Source organism: Lutra lutra, chromosome 5 (assembly GCF_902655055.1).
Source record: "Lutra lutra chromosome 5, mLutLut1.2, whole genome shotgun sequence".
Classification (NCBI taxonomy): domain Eukaryota; kingdom Metazoa; phylum Chordata; class Mammalia; order Carnivora; family Mustelidae; genus Lutra; species Lutra lutra.
In genome coordinates, this window is record NC_062282.1 from 128022223 (window position 1) to 128043853 (window position 21631).

At 34.4% G+C, this 21631-nt stretch overlaps 1 long non-coding RNA gene across 1 annotated transcript in view; it reads left to right on the top strand.

The window, feature by feature from the left end:
• LOC125100303 (uncharacterized) overlaps nucleotides 1-21631 on the top strand; it is a 309117-nt gene that overhangs the window by 270713 nt on the left and 16773 nt on the right. Inside the window, exon 2 of the long non-coding RNA XR_007127495.1 lies at nucleotides 19530-19608. This is a non-coding gene — a long non-coding RNA (uncharacterized LOC125100303). The remainder of the gene's footprint in view (nucleotides 1-19529; nucleotides 19609-21631) is intronic.

Below are 21631 nucleotides of genomic sequence, written 5' to 3' on the forward strand. Positions count from 1 at the left end.
ATGTATTTAGGTTCTTTCCAAATTTCCTCTTGTGATTGAGTTCTAGCTTTAGAGCATTGTTGTCAGAAAATATGCAGGGAATGATCCCAGTCTTTTGGTCCTGGTTGAGACCTGATTTGTGACCCAGGATGTGATCTATTCTGGAGAATGATCCATGTGCACTAGAGAAGAATGTGTATTCTGTTGCTTCGGAATAGAATGTTCTGAATATATCTGTGATGTCCATCTGGTCTAATGTGTCATTTATGGCCTTTATTTCCTTGTTGATCTTTTGCTTGGATGGTCTGTCCCTTTCAGTGAGGGGGTTGTTAAAGTCCCCTAGTATTACTGTATTATTGTCGATGTGTTTCTTTGATTTTGTTATTAATTGGTTTATATAGTTGGCTGCTCCCATTTTAGGGGCATAGATATTTAAAATTGTTAGAACTTCTTGTTGGACAGACCCTTTGAGTATGATGTAGTGTCCTTCCTCATCTCTTATTATAGTCTTTGGCTTAAAATCTAATTGATCTGATATGAAGATTGCCAGGTTTCTTTTGATGTCCATTAAGCATGGTAAATTGTTTTCCAGCCCCTCACTTTAAATCTTGAGGTGTCTTTGGGTCTAAAATGAGTTTCTTGTAGACAGCATATTGATGGGTTTTACTTTTTTATCCATTCTGATACCCTGTGTTGTTTGATTGGGGCATTTAGCCCATTTACTTTCAGGGTAACGATTGAGAGATATGAATTTAGTGCCATTGTATTGTCTGTCAGGTGACTATTACTGTATATTGTCTCTGTTCCTTTCTGGTCTACTACTTTTAGGCTCTCTTTTTGCTTGGAGGATCCCTTTCAATATTTCCTGGAGAGCTGGTTTGGTGTTTACAAATTTTCTTAGTTTTTGTTTGTCCTGGAACCTTTTTATCTCTCCTTTTTTTTTCAATGATAGCCTAGCTGGATATAGTATTCTTGGCTGCATGTTTTTCTCATTTAGTGCTTTGAATGTATCATGCCAGTCCTTTCTGGCCTGCCAGGTCTCTGTGGATCAGTCTGCTGGCAATCTAATATTCTTACCATTTTATGTTACAGACTTTTTGTCCTGGACTGCTTTCAGTATTTTCTCTTTGTCACTAAGACTTGTAAGTTTTACTATTAAAAGACAGGGTGTGGACCTACTCTTATTGATTTTGAGGGGGGTTCCCTGTGCCTCCTGGATTTTGATACTTGTTCCCTTTGCCATATTGGGGAAATTCTCTACAATAATTCTCTCCAATATACATTCTGCTCCCCTCTCTCTTTCTTCTTCTTCTGGAATCCCAATTATTCTAATATTGTTTTGTCTTATGGTATCACTTATCTCTCGAATTCTCCCTTTGTGGTCCAGTAGTTGTTTGTCTCTCTTTTGCTAAGCTTCTTTATGCTCCATCATTTGGTCTTCAATATCACTAATTCTCTCTTCTGCCTCATTTATCCTAGCAGTAAGAGCCTCCATTTTTTATTGCACCTCATTAATAGTTTTTTTTTTTTTTTTATTTCCACTGGGTTAGATTTTAGTTCTTTTATTTCTCCAGAAAGGGTCTTTATTTCTCCAGACAGGGTTTCTGTAATATCTGCCATGGCTTTTTTGAGCCCAGCTATCACCTTGACAATCATCATTCTGAATTCGAGATCATCATTCTGAAGTCCGTATTCATTAGGTCCCTAGCCTTCAGTAGTGCCTCTTTTTCTTTTTTTTTGTGGTGAGTTTTTCCATCTTGCCATTTTATCCAGATAGGAATATATGAACGAGAGAATAAAATACTAAAAGTGTGGCAAAGACCCCAGAAAAGTGTACACTAACCAAATCAGAAGAGACCCCAAATTGAGGGGAGAAGAAAAGGCGTAAAAAGAAGTTTAAAAATTTTTTTTTAATAATTAAAAAAATATATATTAGACATATTAGACTGATGAATAGAATAGAGCCACCCATTTGATTTTGGGTGTATTTTGGTCTCTTAGACGAAAGTACCTCCCAAAATTTTAAAGAAAGAAAAACTTATGTATACACAAAAATAAGGGTAAACATGATGACGGGGTACAATATGACTGTAAAGATGAAAATTTAAAAAAATTCTAAAAAAGGAATTGTTAAGATAATTTGGTTGGGAAAAGAAAGAAAAAGAAAATGGAGAGAATTTTCTCAGGCTAAAGACTAGAACAAAGCCCTGTGCTAGATTTAGGGTGTATTTTCATCTATTAGAAGTTGTATCCCAAAGTTTTTTAGAAGAAAATACCCTAAATATATACAAAAATAAAGTTAGATATAACGAAGGATAAAATATGACTATAATAATGAAGTTTAAAAAAAATTTTTTTAAGAAAGGTATTGTTAAGATAAACTAGTTAAAAACGTTGAAAGCAGAAGGAGGAAAAATTTTAAAAATTAGAATAAGAAAAATAATAAAATTTGAAAAATTAGGTAATTTTGTAAGATTAAAGACTCAATGGGAGAAAGCCATGAATTCCATGCTTTGCTTTCCCCTCCTCTAGTAATCCGCTGTTCTCATTGATCCATGAGCTTTGTCTTGGCTAGATGTTCTTGCTGATCTTCTGGGGGAGGGGCCTGTTATAGTGATTCTCAAATGTTTTTGCTGGAGGCATAATTGCACTGCCCTTGCCAGAGGCCGGGCTAAGTAATGTTCTTGGGTTTGCTCTCAGGGGAGCTTTTGTTCCCTGAATGCTTTCCATAGAGCTCTAGAGGACGGGAATGAAAATGGTAGCCTCCCAGTCTCCGGCCTGGAGGAGCTGAGAGCTTGGGTCCCCACTCCTCAGTGCGCCCTTGGAGAAAAGCACTCAATCACTCCTGACTCCCTGGTCTCCGGCTGTGCTCCGAGCTTTACCAGTCTGTGACCGAGTGTTACTGTCTCTGGCACACAGCCCCGTTTGGAGTCTCCAAACCCAGTAGATTCCTGCCACTCTGCTCTTCCGGCAGGTCTCCCTGGATCTGCCACTTGTGGGATCTCTGTTGAAGGAGCCGTGGCCTGACTGTGCCATGGATCATGGTTTAAGGTAACCCCAAGCTGAGAACTCACTCCTTGGCTCTGTCTCTGTAGCTGACTTCCCTGCTCTGATACTTAAGAGCTCTGCTACACTCAGACACCCCTGATCCTTCTGTGACCCTGCAGGACCTGAGATCATGCTGTTCCTGCGAGGTCTCCACCCCCACTTAGCCTGGAGCGATGTCCCTTGGTGGAGCAGACCTTTAAAAGTTTGAATTTTGTGTTCCTTTGCTCCACCACTTGCCGGGAGCCAGCTCCTCCCTCAGTCTATCTTCCTGTTGCTTCAGATTCACTTCTCCACACACCCTACCTTTCAGAAAGTGGTCAATTTTCTGTTTCTAGAATTGCTGCTCTTCTTCTCTTCTATCTCCTATTGGTTTTGTAGGTGTTCAGAATGGTTTGATAACTATCTAACTGAACTCCTGCGACCTGATGTCATCTCAGTTGGCTACTCCTCTGCCATCTTGATTCCTCTTCCAAAATTATTCTGTTTTAATATGTTTAAATTAAAACACACTTTCAAAGACCTGGTCAAAGACCAACAAACTGTTGTTGTTTGTTTTCTTTTTAGTAATTGTTATGTAGAAAGGCTTGAGTTCAATAGAATCAAATGCTTTGTTGAATCTATTTAAACATCTTCAAAAGTGAACTCACTCTTCGTATTTACTATTGCTCTTCTTACCAATAGTGTGAAAATGTAAATTTACTGAAAATGAACCTTTTATAATGGATAAGAACCTTTTTGAATGGTGTGTTAGAACAATTTTTTTCTTCCATGTCAACCAACTTTATTTTCTAGTGCCACTTTTTTGGTGAAAATTGGAATTACCAAAACATGAACACTTCATATCTGCAGAGAACCTCATCTCCAAAATGTGATTATTTCTGTTAATCCCTTAATTATTCTCCCCATTTTCACAGTATATTTAAGTATACAAATGATGTGTTTATAAAGTCTAATTACTAATTTTATATTCCTTGAATATGTGAAACACCTAAACTTTTTTTGAGTTGACATTCTGGTTTTAGGCAAATGCACATAGATGCACACAACTTCTTACACATTTTGTTAAGTTCTCCTATTTTTGATTACGTTTTTCTAACATATTTTCATTGTTTCTAGGGCTGTCAGTAATGATAAGTGCATTGTCATAAGCAGATCACTTATACATGCATCTTGGCATAACTTGTTCAACTGTATCCATTTGTCTTTTCATTATTGAAAAAAAAAATGTTCCCCAATGCGTACTATCTGCTAGAAAATGTGCCAGATGGTGTGTGTACAAGAAGCTCTGTTTTTTGACTTCATAGAATTGATTTTTCATTTTTATGAAAGACATAGAATAAGCAATTGCATACACAAAGAATAATAAGTGTTGTGATGTGAAAAGTATAGTGTCATCAGAAAGCATAATAAATAGTAACTCACCTAGTCTATAGGACATTTGAAATTTTAAGGTGAGACCTAAAATATACCAGTGTAAACATTCTGATTTTAATAGATGATGTTTATTTTATTCATTTAGCCTAGGTCAACTCCCAATATTCTACATATCAGATATATAGTAGGCATACAGAAAACCTATGGAAGGGGCTCCTCATCTGCCTTCGGCTCAGGTCATGGTCATGGTCCCAGGGTCCTGGGATCGAGCCCTGCATTGGGCTCCCTGCATGGCGAGAAGCCTGCTTCTCCCTCTCCCACTCCCCCTGCTTGTGTTCCCTCTCTCACTGTGTTTCTTTCTGTCAAATAAATAAAGAAAATTTTTAAATAACAAAACAAAACTATGGAGTGAAGGATGGTTGAATAAGAGTTTGGCCAAGTGGTTTGGCAGTGAGGTAGGTGCAGTGTTGCAGAGAGAACAGAAATAAGAAGGACTTAAAGTAAGGGAATACAGAGGGAAAATGTTTGCCATTACCAGGGGAAGAATGAAGAGATTAAGCTGAAGAGGTAAATGTTGGCCAGATTCCCAAAGGTTTGTAAGATAATTAGAAAACACCGAAATGATCTAAATACATCATCATCGAATTATATTTCAGAAAGATCACTCTCTTTGCTCAGTGGAAGATAGCTTAGAAGAGCCAAATCTGGTAGAAGAGATTTTTTAAAACACTGTAAGGGTCATCAAGCTGAGATCAGATGGTCCTCAGACTAGTAAGATAACAGAGGTTTTCATGAAATGTGGGCATATTCCTGAAATACTTAGTTTAGAGATGTGACAGACTGGTTTTGATTAGATATGAGGAATGTGGGAGAGAGTGGCATCAAAAAGGATTCCCAGGTACTTAGAGAAGCAACAGTGGCAACTGAGGGAGAATCAGGCCCATGCATGTAGAATCTGAGATACTATGAAGGAACCCAGTTGACAGATGAAAGGAAGAGGTCTAAAAGGGCTGTCAGTTTCCTCCTCAATAAGTTGACAATATATGCCTCCAAGTTGGGAAGGGTAGTTTAGTGACTTAATGTCTAATTTGTAGGAAAGTAAATGACTGTTTCAGCTGAGAAGTCATTTCTGAGGATTTTGCTTTCAAAAAAAAAAAAAAAGGGAAGTTTAAGATACTATTACAATAGAGGCAAAGAGTTGGATCATGGAATCTAAACTAGAAAGCCTAGTAAGTGGAGGCAGGAGGAAGTGGTGAAAGGAACTGAATGTTCTTGAATCAAAAATAGCATGTAGGAGTAATTGACCAGCTGTTTGGAGGGAAGCATTCTTATCATTCTAGGTTAATTATGAGTTAATATGAAGGCTTAAAATTTTTGTTAGAAAATTGAGTGTAAACATATAATCCTATGTCAGTATCTACATGCTGAGCATGTAACTAAATTTCTTGAAGCAACCAGGATGAGAAATAAGCCTTGCTATCTTATTTATCTTTTCTTCCTAATTGCAAAATAGAGAGGTGGATTCATCAACACGTTGGGCTAACACTGTTCAAAAATTAAAGTAGGTGAGAAATGACAGATGTCTAGCATCTCTCCACGGACTCATTGACATCTAGGCCAAACAGTCTGAGAGCAAATAGAGGACTATTTTCATGTGAAAATTGTTCTCTCAGGGCAAATACAAATTCCTGCATATTCTGATACACAGTGATGCAATACTTCCACTTTTAGCTTCATCCCAGGCCAATATATATATGAATGAATTTCTTGGCTCTTTTATAGGACAGACTTCTTTTTATTTAGGTGCTAAGAAATTCTAGTATATTACCTGTTCAAGAAAAAATCAATTGGCAAAGGTATTTTGTGGTTCAAAAATTATTTATATAGTAGGGAATAAAAATTACCTAATCTGAAATAAAATTAAATGAAACTATTTCACCTCCTAGACAATCCTGCTTTTGACAAATAGATAGGATCAGTTTAAATGGACAACCACTGTCAACTCTCTCTGTTCATTGTTCTCCAAGAAAAAATAAAATGAGATAAATGATTTCTGAAATAAATGACTTCTATCTCTTTTATAAAGACGGGAGTTATAGGATAAATGTTTACATTCAATACTTCCAGGTGGTTGAATATTATACAGAAAGTTACTTAATTTTCTTCAAAATGAGCAAAAGTTCAGGAATGTAAATTCCTATTTTGCTAGGGAGATAATTGACTATTTTGTTGAGAAATCAATTCCAAAGATTTAGTTACTGTGAGAATGAAGATTCTGAGACAAAGGAGATGTGGAAAAAACCTGCTTAGCATTGTCAAAACAGAATGAATTGTATAAATACACAGTCTATTGGGGAAGTAGGGAATGATTTTCTAGCTATGTCTGTAGGGATCTGAGCTTACTATGCTAAATTATTCCTCATTATCACTTTCAGTTTACCACATGAGTATCCCAAATTTTATGTGGCATAAACCAAAATGAGTGAAATCAGGGAGAGGCCAATATATGATACTTCTAGATAAACCTAGACAAGAAGCAGTCTCTTTTATTCCATTCTGAAATTATATATATATATATATATATATATATATATATATATATATAGTGATGACCTTTATCTGTTCTTAAAACACTGTTTGTTGTCATAATCATAAGGAAAGTGTTGAATTAGTAGTTTAAGCACTGACTTTATACTCTCACATCTAAGAAAAACGTCTTTAACTTTAGATCATCCCTTTTATAAGAATAATAACCTTCATTGTTAGCCTGATACATGATTTAACAATATTTCATACCTGCCATTTTCTCCTTTTACTTCTGATTAAATAAAATCATGATGTCAAAACTGTGCAACTCAACATGGTAACTCCTAACATCTGTCTTTTTAAATTTAAATTTAAATTTAAGTTAATTAAAATCAGAGACAATAAAAATTCATTTCTTTGGTCACACTAGCCCAATTTCAAATGCTCAAAAGCCACATTTGACTAGAGGCTATTTATTTATATTATAGAACATATCCATCACTCTACAAAGTTCTGTTGGACACTACTATCATAGAGTTACACTGAAAACACTCCACTATACAGGTATCTGATCACTTCTAAAAGACTAGGTCATTATATTTTTATGGGTATTTTCCAATAAAGAAGCAACATGTGTTAAGAGAAGTTACATTGTTGGTTAAAAATTCAGAATAAATTTTTGCAAGACAAAAACAAAGGTTACAATATAGGTTAGATTCTCTGTCTAGTCCACAAATCCTATTTAATAGTCATTGAACTGTATTAACCATCAACAGTAGTATTCTCAAGTCCTTCTGGGCCTTACAGATTTTTTGGCAGAAGTTTTTAAGGAGCGAGATTGTATATCCTCACTGACAGATCTCTAAATTTAAAACTATTTATACAACAAAGCAGTAAATAATCCAATAAATAATTCAGTCAGATTAGATTTACGGATATTTACTAAGCTTAAATGTAACTCGTAGGAATGAAATTTCCCCAAAGCTCAGTGATTAGAGTAGATTGCATTTTCAATTATATACAATGATACCTACTCTTTCCTCTTCTTTGTAAGGTGACCTTTACTTTCCCTAGAGAAAGTGGAATCTGTTTTCCCTACTCGAGTTTGGGCTGTCCAAGGCAGCCAGCCTTCCAGATTTGCCCAGGAGTGCCCTGGTTTTAGCGTTGAAAGTCCTGTGCCTCAGGAAAAAACTTGGCCCCAGGCAAAGAAGGATGGTTGGTGACCTTCACTGTCCCTGTGATTCATTTTGAGCAATACAGTGCAGAATAAGTATCTGTAACTTCTGAGGATGGTCTTTAAGAGATCTATAATTTCTACCTTCAATACTTGGAATGTTCTTTCTTAAAGTTAGTCACTATACTGTGAGGAAACTGAAGAAGCCACATTAGGAGGTCACATGGAGAACAAAGGCCCCAGGCCAATAACATCAGCGAATCTCCCAACCAGCAGCTAATTCAAACTGATAACCTTGTAAAGGGTCATTTTGGACATTTTGGACTTTAATATACCTTCATATCATTCCACATCAAGTAAGAACATAAAACCAGCTTAGCTTACCCACGGAATCAGGAGAGATAGATAATGGTGGTTGTTTTAATCCTCTAGTTTGTGGATAGTTTTTTTATGTAGCAATGAATAATTGAAACAAGTGGCAAAAAGATCAGCAGGTACTCAGAAGTAAATGTCTAAACATTAAATACTGCGTGTGGTAGAAAATGGATTGGCTGTGCGATCACTATGCTGATTTTTGAGCTCCAGATCCTCATTTTTTTAGCTCTGGGATTTGGAATAGATCAGTTAGTCTAATTTCTTCCTGAATAAACTGGAGATTACAATATCTTACAAAACTTTGAGAATTTTCGGATAAGGTGACAAATACAGCCTTAAACCACAAAGTACTACAAGGATACAAGAAAATGTTACTATGTCAGCCATAAATAAGCAATCATTATACTATTATTAAAATGTAAAAATAACAACATGTTTATTTAGAATATGAATTTCATTAAAGAGGGGCAGCTTAGATAGAGGTGAAAGTTACCATTGGTTTCCATAAAAGCTTATTAGTAAAATCTTGACTAGGAGGAAAAGCAACACATCCTATTCCTAACTTAGCCAAATACACTAAGGTACTTTGTATAATATCAAGATCTATCCCTTCATGTTCACTGAGAACCCACAAAATTATTTTAGACCTCATGAGACTCCTCAACATTACATTTCACTATGGTCTTTCATTTTAGTATTTTAAAGTTTCAAGATTTACTTTGCTCCTAGCGTTAAATTCTCATTAGTTTTCCTGTTTTTTGTTTGTTTGTTTGTTTGTTTTGGCTCATTTTCTCTGTGATATGGGCAATGTAAAAAGAATAACCCAGATAAAGTAACACACAACTTCTAGCTCCTATGATGATATAGAAAGAAAGTAATTCTGTTGCAGAAGGGTCTTTGAGACAATAGTGAAAAAGGAATGCTCTGTATTAAAAAACATTTAATAAGCATGCAACTTGAAATAAGTTTTTGGCTTATTTTGTTAGAAAAATTGACATTTGGTTAATGTACAGAAATACTATATTGTGAAAATTTTAATTAAAAATTTAGTAAACCCATGAAGAAAGGTTAACCATGTAACTTCCAGGTCTTAATATAGAAATGATGATAAAAGCATCTCTACAAAACCATAATGTTTTTTGTGTCAGTGTATTTCAGAACATGGTAAAAATAAAGCTGAGTTTTTACCAGGCAAAATATTTTTATCCTTTTCATGGTTAGTATAACGCTGCTGAATTTTTAAATTTGTTATAGAGATCTGTTAAATTTTATTGCTAAAATTGAGGAAGGAAAATTATACACATGGGGTCTTTAACAGGTTTTGTGTCTAACAGCTTTGACACTATTCCACTGATTTTTGTCCCTGCCCTGATGGGTAGTCTTGAGAAGTGCCTGTTGTCTGGAGTCTAATGTCACAGCAATTAAATTCCCACAGGAAGCAGTAGCTTTAGGAGATGTGATTAGATCGGAGACACTGATGCTTGTTTTGATTTTGAAAATGCATCATCGATCAAGACTACTGATTTCAGCAACGGCTCTTGCTGAGGGGAGGCGTGGGCTTAGCTTCTGCCTTTATATTTCACTGTGGGGAAAATGAAGTCTTCTCTGCCTGTCAAGCCTTTACTCTGATACAAGGCCAATGCCTTTAGCAGATAATCCCCCAAATGTCAAATAACCTTTATTTCCCAGAGGTCATGTTGATCTTTTTCTTTTCATTCTGACCTCAGAACAGACCTATTCATTTTACATCTGACATCAGACCATGAGAAAACAGAGTAAGTTTTAGCTTTTTTCCAGGGCTTGTTGGGATGCTTTTTGTTGTTGCTGTTACTGTTCTTTCCAACCCTAGCACCAGCCACCAAAGGAATGTGGTGTGTGTGTGTGTGTGTGCGTGCGTGCATGTACACATATGTCTTATTATTGTTCAAGGCATATCAGAGAAATTCTAAGCACTTCATTTAAGTTAACTAATTTTGGAAACAAAGGAAAGCATCATTAATAGGAGGGAGTTACCAAATGAAATTAATCACGAGTTTCTTGTTAATAGGCAACACTTTCACCAGCCACCATTTTGGAACAGATTCCTCTCTTCCATGATTACCAGCCCTCTAAATCCCATAAGATATTTTTCAAAGGCCCTGCACATCTGAGAATGAAGTTAAATGTTTCTACTCATCATATTCAGTGCATGTTTATTCACACAAAACTGCGCTCTAATAGAGGTGACTCTATCATATATTGATGTTTAATTATCAGAGTAATATATATAATGAATATGCATGTGATATGAATTGTGGAATCAAATGATTGCCTGACCAATTATATAAATTTACCAATCCATACTATTGAGAATCCTGTAGCTTTCCCTAAAAAGACCCTCAAAATTATTACTTTTTACTTCAACTGCCAAATTATCCTAAGGTTAATGTTCTCAGTATTATCTCAACATTATTCTGGAAAGAAAAACTCAAAAAGTTTAAAACTCCTTTTTTTGTTGTTCCCAAAATAAAGAATGTTGGAGAAAAGTACTAGTTTAAAAATAAGTCAGCCTTTCCTAAAATTATTTATATTGCATTAAAATACATATTCTTCCTCATATGAAAACTGCTTTTCAAAAAAACAAAAAAGACGAATTACTTTTAAAATGAGGGTAATACAATGATTAAGCTTCAATAACTGGGTCCACCATCAAGTTTTGTTATTTTAGGAAATATACATAATCTTGTTAATCCTCAATTGCTTTACCTGCAAATGGGGATTATAATAATACTTAACTCACAAGGTTGTTGTGAGGATGTAATTAGATATGTATGTGAATCACTGTAATTGAGTGAATGATACATAGTAAGAGGGCAGTAAATATTAGTGGCTGCTAGGCTAGCTCTTGAAATATAATTTTAAGGTATCATTTCTATAAATATTGCTTTGTTTTAAGAATTAATCTTTAGTCTCCATTCAGAAGTGTTTTCTTGGGTGCCAACTATGAGTGAGCAATGTGCTTGGAGCTTAGATTATGAACTAAGTTAGGACAAATTAGGAACTAAGAGTTTGGAATGGGACAAAGAATGGTGTACACACTCAAACACACAGCAATGGAGAGCTTCGATACATACTGTGGCAACATCACGGAGGAATGTGCACAGTGATCTGGGCCCCTAGCCCCTTCTAGACAAATGATGACAATCAGTGACACAGAGGATGAAGAGGTATGGATCATGGTGATTGACTTGGAAGTATAATCAAGACAAAGAACTACTAGCATGATCAAATGCACAAAGGTAGAAATAGCATAGGGCAGAACTGTAACTAAAGCAGTGGATGAGAGCTAGGAGGACCTCGAATGTTCTCAGATGCTCTGACATTATTTGGTGGATGATAGGTGGTTGGTAAGCAGCTAAGAGATGTCATCAAACTTTGCATTTTAAGTAGACCATTATAGCAAAAATTGTAAGTATGCATTTACTTAGGGTCTCTGAGAAGGATTTAGGCTGGGTTCTTAATCTTTGTAACAGAAGATGAGTTAGGTCAAGAACTTGTTGGGGATAGAAGCCCATTGTTTTGAAAGGAGCTGATACAGATACCCCTTTTCCCACAGTACACATACCATGAATGCTCCTCCAACCCTTTGGATACTATTACCACTTCATCTCAAACCACCTCCATAATTCATTGGTTTCAGGGATGCCACCACAAGAAAACTGAGGTGTTCTTTGTATGTGTATGTGTTTTTAATTACTCAAACTCTTTTAAAGTGTATTGATATTGCTGTATTTAAACCTAAATCAGATGGGCAGAAGGAGTAGACTGCACTTAGAGACAACTACTGCCAGATTGGGGAGGGTTTCTTTTGTGTCTTCTGTTACTTTGCAGCCATAGCTGACTTCAGGGATCAGACTTTAAGAGTAAAGGAAGATGAGAATGTTCCATCTCTGCTGCTTCATAACAAATCAGATTTAGGAGATGAAAAGAAGGTTTCTGTAGAAGAGATAGAGACCAGAGCCAATCAGTGGAATGTTAGCTATGTGGAAACATCTGCTAAAATGTGAGCTAATGTTGACAAAGTATTTTTTTTTAATTTAATAAGCGAAAGTCTAGCAAGAAAGATGAAAGACCTCTGAAATGGAATTTGCTGTGGTTCTGATTATGTACACGTGAGATGTGCCTGGCCCAGCCTTCTGGCTCACATGGTTTGTACCATAAGTATCTCTGAGGGGCCTGCTCCCTGTGTCTGTTCTATAAGTGCCCATGCTAGTGGTTCAGTCCACCTTCCAGGATCCCAGGTTCATAAGACCCTAGATCACCTTCTCAGCACATTTGGCCCCTGGCATTCCTTGCATTTCTGGGTCAGCTCAGCCTTTACCTGCTGGCTTCCTTGGTGTCAGTGGTGTCAGGCCTTCCCAGTTGTTGCTGCCCTATGAGTTTGGTCTCAGCTTAATATGTAGAGAATATTGCTTATAATGTTACATATGCACACAATTATAAATATGCATGAAGTTTTCAAACAATGAAAGTCCCAACTAGAGAAGAAAAAGACTAAAGATTTTGTGCCATGAGAAAAATAAATAAATAAGATGAAGTGAGTTGATAATTGAAATCATTAAGGTTGCACTGATGTTGAAAAATGAGACTCATTTATCAAAAACACATTAAAGAAGTCATTTTAGCTTGTGGTCAAGAACTCTTCATGGATATGATACCAAATTTTCATGGATATGGTATCAAGGCAAAACATTTATTTATTTTTTCTTACCCACTCAGTATATGTTAGTTTCTAGCAATGTTTGCCATATATGAGGATGAACAGAATGGTTTGAAATAAGAAACAGAGCTTTAATGACCCAGGAATAATGGTCTCAGGATTCTGTGAGAATTTTACCTCTTGGGTTTAATAGAAAAGTCAAGACATAAAACACATATCAAAGTACATGTACAATCCTGAAATAGTGACAAAATAAAATGTGTGATATTCTTGAATATTTTATCTATTATTAAAAAGGTATTCAGTAATAGTACAAGCATCATTTATGGTATTGATTTGATTATGCCAGTTTATTTTTTTCACAGTATCATTCTTTGAATATATGCTGTTGAAAAAGATGCTGCAACATCATATACACAATGCGTTTATATAAACATGTATAGATATGTATAGACATATACATATATACACATAGCCAATATATATGAATACTCAATACATATATATAAACATACTCAAGTGTGTGTTTTTTATATATACATATACATACCCAAGGATATTGGCAGTTTTTTCAAGTAATAGGTATTTTCAGATGAGGGTATTCTGTAAACAATGACATTTTAAAAGAAATATTTAACTGGAGCTTATTGATAGGATGAAGAGAAAACAAAAGTACATTGAAACTATGGGATTGTTCCTCATAAAATGGGAACATTGTGTTATTCAGATATAGTAATAGGAATATCTACTCAAGTTTATGAGAGCATATTATAAGGCAGTGACTTATTTATTAGCAAATAAATAATATGCATTTTCAGACCTAAGATAGTTTCATTTTGTTGAGTACTCAAGTAACTTCTGCAAAAACAATTTTTTTTTTCTGGGCGTATAGAGACAACTCATTCAAATAAATGATTTATAATCATAAAAGCAATTGTTGGTCAAGATTCTGCTTCTTAATGTGGCTTTTTTGGTGTTATTTTCTTTTTTTGTATTGACATTTTAGGTAATGTTAGCTTCTGTTTAAATGTAATAATTCTAAAAATGTAGGTTGTAATAAGCATCAAAGTTAAGAAAGAGGAGGGAAGGATGGAAAGAGGGAGGTGAGTGGGATGACAGGGAGGAAAGAAGGAATGAGAGAGTGAGAAAAGAGAGAAATTGAAAGAAAAATAGAAAAAATAAAATATGAAAATGACATTTTCTAATAAGTAACTTTTACATGCAATGCACATGTTTTCAAGTAAGTACTGTATCGGAGGAAAAATACTGTAAGCTTAAGTACAGTCTCAGTATTGTCAGGAAAACTGATTAATTTTGCTCTCATTCCCATTTTCTCAACAATCTTTGTCTTTAGAGTGGATAAATGCAGTGTCACTCTGGGTTCGCTTGGCAATCTTAAAATTGTCACAAGAATGGATTGGGTGCCGTTTTCTCTTCTTGTTACAATCTTTGTCATGAGCTCTCACAGACCTTTTAATGCATGATATGCTCTCATTCTCATTACATATTCTCATTCCCATAACAAAGATTATAATGAAAGAAGAAAATGTCATAAAATTAATCCATTCTCATAACAGTCTGTAACGAGGGCAGAAAATTGAGCAAAATTAATCCGTTCTCATAACAATCTGAAGATTGTAATGAGAACAGAAAATGGCATGAAATTTATCCTTCTTTTGACAATCTTTAAATTGTAACAGGGCAGGAGTGGGATACAAGATTAACAAGCCCTTGGGACAAAGGCTCTAAGTAGAAGTGAAAATCATACAAAATTAATTTGGGTATGTGTATGTGTATGTATGTGTGGGGTGTGTCTTTGAGAAAGGCCTGAAAGCCTGAAATTGTAATGCCTGGTTCCACTGGGATACCAAACTAAAAGCAGTAACTATTTTAATTTGCCCTAAAATACTAGAGCCTGACACCTTCGCTAAGATAGTGAATTAAAACAAATATAAATGTTCACTCTTCAAGTAGACCCTAAGGGCAAAACTGTTTAAGTAAGTAGGATAGTAGAGAAAGTGGAATTTGTTATTGAATTCATGAATTTATGAAAAACCCATTTGTTCTCCAATAATTTTAATTTAAAAATCTTTGGAAATGAATAGCAGTAGATGTAGTCTGATATTGAGCAACAGTTGTGTGACCACAAAGTTTAATTCCTTTGTATGCGTAACTGGCCCCTGTGCCTGTATGTATGCAAATTACAGTTGCCCATTTCCACTAGCATACATCTGTGGTCAAATATCCAGATTTTTGGTTTACACTAATTTTTTAAAATAGTTTATCGGTTGTATAATTTCTTCAGTTAGTCACTTAATGAGTTGAATTTATGATTGCCTTTCAGAACGTTTTTGTTTTATAATATCCTCACTTTCTAAAAGGAAACTAAGGTCAAACAACACTTGCAGAGACTGCAAATCTATTCAAGCAGAACATGAACAGCTTTTTATTTGCCTTTATAATTGAAGTATAAACAATGTAATGAATTAATTGCTAATTATTCTTACTTATGAGGGCACACATATTTGTGCATAGAATGGATTTTAAAAATACTTATTTAGCACCAATGTTAAAACATCCATTATAAATGGATTTATGAATATATTCACACTTTACAAAAATTATAAACTTTTTTTCTGTGAGTACAGGACCTGTTACAAATAAGCAATAATTTTAGTTGCTTAAACAATAGCCTATGATTTTAAAGGTATACATTAGGAACTAATAATGAATGGCAATAATATTAAATACTTCACAAAGTTTTATTTTTATAGCATTAAAATGAAAAGTCTCATTTATGTATTGTTTTCCCTCTTTAAAACTGAGCCTCCAATAACACTTGAGAAAATTGAAAGTTTATCAGTGAAATTGCAATAAATTATTGGGATGCAAACCTATTTTGTGGTATTTTCCTGATACTTTACAAGGAAATATCTATTTGAAAACCCTTGTAGTTATGTATAATGATATCACTGGTTGAAATGCATTATTGAACATCAATTGTCTTGAACATAAAGATAGTATTCCAATAAATTGGAGGTATAATTAGCATGTTTAAAAAATATGCCTTCTTAAGTTGCACTATTAGGTTTTTCATACCCAGAGCCTAGCTGTGAATGATTTGCTGAACTGTATCTTCTCTGTTTCTTTTGACAAGAAAATATATACAACTGTAACTACAATTAAGAGTGCTTTTTTGATAAAAATAAAATTAGAGTCTAGGTCAAGTAAGTAAATAGAGACATGGTCATGGTGCCATATTTTGAGAAATTTGCAAGGCCTGGGTATAAATTGCCACCCATTTTTCTACATCCAGAAGAAAGATAAATATAGTGATTCATAGTACTTGTGAAACCTTCAGAAAGTAAACCTTTTGCTTCATGGAAAAATGAGAAATTTGGGAGGTGGCACTTTTCATCATCAACAAAAGCTATTTTTGCAGACCAAAGAAGAAATGAAAAACTTTTCATTTATTTAGCTGTTCCTGGAAAGGTTGTAAAAGGTCCTATCATGAAAGACGAAAAGGAAGAGCTGTTCATAGAAAGCTTTTAAAGAACAAACATCATAAGCTCAGATTCATATGGTAGGTGGAATATTGTAGGAAGGTGCAGGGGGCAAAAGCACCAGGATGTGATCCCAGAAAGAGGAGCCTCTTCTCTGTACTTTTTCCATTGTTCCCACCTTTTATATACTTAGCTATAGGTATGTTCCAATTTAATGTACTATTCTGTGTGGAAATCCAGGTTTCAAAAAAATGTGAGTGGAAGTTCTCTTTTAAATTAGTTTTATTAAATAGTACACCATGGGGCAGCTTTACAGCGTATACTCAATATAATTCCAATGCAATAGGTACCATTATCAAAATGTGTTTATCATTCATGGTAGGCTTTTTCAAATTGTACTGGTATGGTACACCAAAGTCTTTATATCTGAATATATCGATACATGCTACTAGTAACAATATACCTCATTGTCATTGTTTTATTGAAGTAAAAATTAGCCACTTCTGACCTGGGCAAAATTGAATATTTTCATTATATTATAGCAAAATCATTAAAAAAAACTTTCATGTGAAATATATGGAGAATGTTTTGTGTTTTCACCAATTATATGAGAATTCCTTTGCAGTGGAGGAAACTCCAAGAGATTGTGGTAACCATAGTGGCAGATGAAATAGAGCCTTAGAGAAGAAAAAAGGGACTTGATAATACAGGGAGGAGTGGAAGGCAGAGCACTGTGCAAGGAAAGGATGCAGAGAGAATAGAAAAGCTCCAGGTGACAGTGGTAACAGAAGATTTGTGGGCTTGATTAAAGTGTTTGTTTTGTATATATGATGAAAATATTTTCCTCTTGGTCATCTACAAAATAGTAAATAATTTATATATTACTCTCTAATTCACCTATATAAACAGAATTTTGTTTTGGAAGCTTGAAGAATTGGATAAAGTGATACTGATGATACTGAGTTATACATGTGAGGAATGGAGCAAGATAATTCATATCTTGTATTCAGCTAGTGGATAGAAATTTTACCGAAATAGAGAAAACTGGGCTTGGGATGTGGCAGTTTCTCCAAACTTTGTCAGTCTGGGAGTATAGATATGATCCAAGATAATGAATAGATTATTTAATATATTTTAAAAGAAAGTTCTGGAAACATATTTTATCATAATGGTCAAGATAGTTCTCCAGGCAATATAAATTTTATTGGTTATCAGTAGAAATATACTTAAGAATGTCATTCAGGGCAATTACCTTAAAACTACCTACCACCAAAAACTTATATTCTACTTATATTCTACTAATAAAAAAAATGCTTTTTGTTACACTTTTGGCTTTATAACAGAATCTGAAAACATGTGGAAACTCAAATAAAAATGATCCCTCTCTTTATTTCTTTTTAAAAGTGTGACCCACCTCCATCCAACTGAGACTTTCTCATTCCTAATTTCAATTTTGGTTCCCATTCTTATTTTCTTATCTTTTATAAAGCATTATATAAAGTCTCAGAGCTATTAGGACTCAGGACTAGTTTCTAAGACAGGCTTTGCTTGTAAGAAACAGCTGTCAGAAGTGACAGGGTACAATTGTTAAAATGTCTAAAATAAAGGCTAAATAAATGCCTACATATAAAGTGGTATTTTTCTTCTATGTCTAAACAAAGCATTTTCTTTCCATTCATGTTGTTTGCCAGACTTAATATATCACTTGTCTCATTCTTATTAAAATGAATTATCAGTGCAGTGCTGCACATGATCAGTGAAATCCAAAGGAATTACCTATACTACTAATTTTAGACTCAGTGCAGAACCACTTCATGATTTTAGTGTTGCTAGAAAAAAACAAACTGATCATTTTACTGGCTGAACATATTATATTGAATTTTATTTGGTGGGAAGGAGTGTACAACTATACCTTTTCAATGGGTTTTGATTCACAGTATTTAATTCAAATCTAGGGATTTAACACAAATCTAGGGATTTAATATAAAGTTTATAGATTTCAGTTTGCGAGTTAACAGGGGAGCATAAAACCCAAACATAATTCAAGAGAGGTGTTGGTAAATAGGAAAAAAATAAAAATAAAAATAAAAATAAAATTTTGGGGCAGAACAAAATAAACTAAAGGAATTCAAAAGGAACCTTTGGCACTACTGTCAAGTAATCTAAAATGGGAGATAAAATGGTATGGGGGGAAAAAAAAGAAATGCCAAAATAACAAAGGAATCAGAATGCGATTTTCTACCTTAGAACCTAGGCTTTAGAAGATCAGGTCCTTGAGAAACATGAAGATGAATACAGACAATTCAGAATCATCATCAAAAGTAAAATGATAGGGAGATGGACAGACTCATCCATAGTTCGATACTGGAGAAAAGTGACTGTGTTTCCAGGGGAACACAGTTTCCAAGGTAAGGGTTAACACCAGTAGTGTACAAGGAATATCTAGGCTTGAGATGATGACACCTTCCATTTGCAATGGTGGGTGGATACTGACCCACCTGGCAAGGTCTTCTGGGATGGAGCAATGGTTTGCTATGCTCAGAAAATGCTGCAGCTGAAGTAACTTCAGTGATAAGGGGCCTCTGAGAAGTTCTCAATACCACCTAGTAAATAATCTATTCATTAAAAAAATTAAAAAATAAAATAAAATATATTAATCAACAAAGTAGTAGAATACTTATTTATTAACAAAACAAATCTGTGTGTGCATATAAAGGAAATGTTCACACAGTAATACAGCATTCATTTATTTGCTTTATTAATAGCTTTGAGATAATAAAAAGAATTATTTTTGTCTATTTGGTAATGATTTCTGTGCAGTCAGTCAGTAATTTCCTCTCTGTTCTTCTAGGTACAATGGAAGTCCAGGTTATTTCAGAGTCAACTTCATCAGTGAATGAAAGAGAAAGAACAAAGGAGAGAGGGAAACAGTAAGTTTGATGTTGAAATTTGTAATAACTTGCACCTAGGAAGTATAATTATTATAAGACTTTGCCTAGATATCTATGATCTGCTATAAGTGAAGGGATTAGATATTGCACATTAGATATAAAATAAATAAAATGTTTAGATGAGCATAAATTACTTAAAGGGGTAATTTATTGTTTTCTATCTTGATTTGTACAATTTGGGAATTGTACAGAGAGGAGAAGATGAAACCATGACTAATGTTGACAGCTGGTCTCATTTATTTTTGATGCATACTCAAAAGGCTTGCAAAGTTTCATATTTCTAAAATTGTATTCAGTAGGTTTCCTTCTGGGTAGTGCAGGTCTCTTCTTCCTCCAAAAATAGTGTTTGTGTAGCAGAGGAACTATTGTTGGATTATCTCCTATTTCTATACCAGTCTCTTTTACCCCAGCTGCCACTGCTGAGTCCTTACAGAAAAGTGAAAGGACACAATAAAGACAGTATGCAGAATTTAGTTAACATGTGGAGGCAATATCCCTCTGTTTTGTTTCTGAAGAAACATAGACATTTTATTGAAACACTATGTAAGTTATGCTTTAAGATTTTCAAAAATTTAAATGTTTTTTAAAACAATGTTAGTATTGGTATCAATGCATCAAATGTGAAACTAATAATGAATCACATAAATTATTACACTTAATATTTAGAGAGAAGAATCTTGAGGGTATGCACTTGAAAATCCATTATATACTGAATTTTGACTTTCTACTCTAATATTCCTTTAGTTTTTTTTTAATATTTTATTTATCTATTTATTTATTAAAGATTTTATTTATTTGACAGACAGAGATCACAAGTAGGCAGAGAGGCAGGCAGAGAGAGGGGGGAAGCAGGCTCCCCACTGAGCAGAGAGCCCCACGTGGGTCTCGATCCCAGAACCCTGAGATCATGACCTGAGCCGAAGGCAGAGGCTTAACCCACTGAGCCACTCAGGTGCCCCAATATTTCTTTAGTTTTAAGACGATTCATCATTTTTAAAGAAAATTGATCTCCACTAATAAATTGATGTTTTAATGTTTAAAACTTGTATTTATGAACTGAGAATCAATGAAAATATTAGGGAAATAATTTTATTTATGATTGCCTGTTATTGCTTAGCTTAATCATGTGAACTAGTTAGTTTATGCTGATTATAAGCAAAGGAATATTGTAATGGTAAATTGGAATATATCTTATTCATTATTGTACTTCTGTGATACAATCAAGAAACGTCTTTAGGGGCGCCTGGGTGGCTCAATGGGTTAAAGCCTCTGCCTTCAACTCAGGTCATGATCCCAGGGCGCCGGGATCAAGTCCCCAAGTCTGGCATCGCATCTGGCTCTCTGCTCAGCAGGGAGCCTGCTCCTTCCTCTTTCTCTGCCTCTCTGCCTACTTGTGATCTCTGTCTGTCAAATAAGTAACTAAATAAATAAATTAAATCTTTTACAAAAATAAATAAAAATAAAGAAAATTAAAAAAAAAAGAAAACGTCTTTAAAAGGGAATTTTTATTTTAGCTTTTCCTTATAAAGCCTTATCTATAGCTTTAGGTGCTCATACTTAACCTTCATGTTGTAGTTGGCCTTAACAGATTTTCCTATTAAAAATAAGTTCATTTAAAAATAATGCAAATTGTGTATATAAATATATTTTAAAATTAATTGATATATACATATATCAAGTAAAAATTGTGTTGAGAGATTCCACTGACATTTTATTTAATCATATATATCATACATACATACACACATATATATGGTATCATACTAAGCTATTTTTTAAATTTTTTCATTTGATATGTCATGTGGACAAAAATGAGGATTGAATGTGATAATAATATGTGGAAAATTTGTTTGAGGTGTTGTTTTGTTTTGTTTTTTTAGTGGGTTGCTGTTCCAGTTACTATTGTTGCATAAAAATTGTCTCCAGAACTTAAAGGCTTAAAGCAATATTAATAATTTTGTTACTTCTCAGTTTCAGGTTAGGAATTTGGGAAGGTACTAGC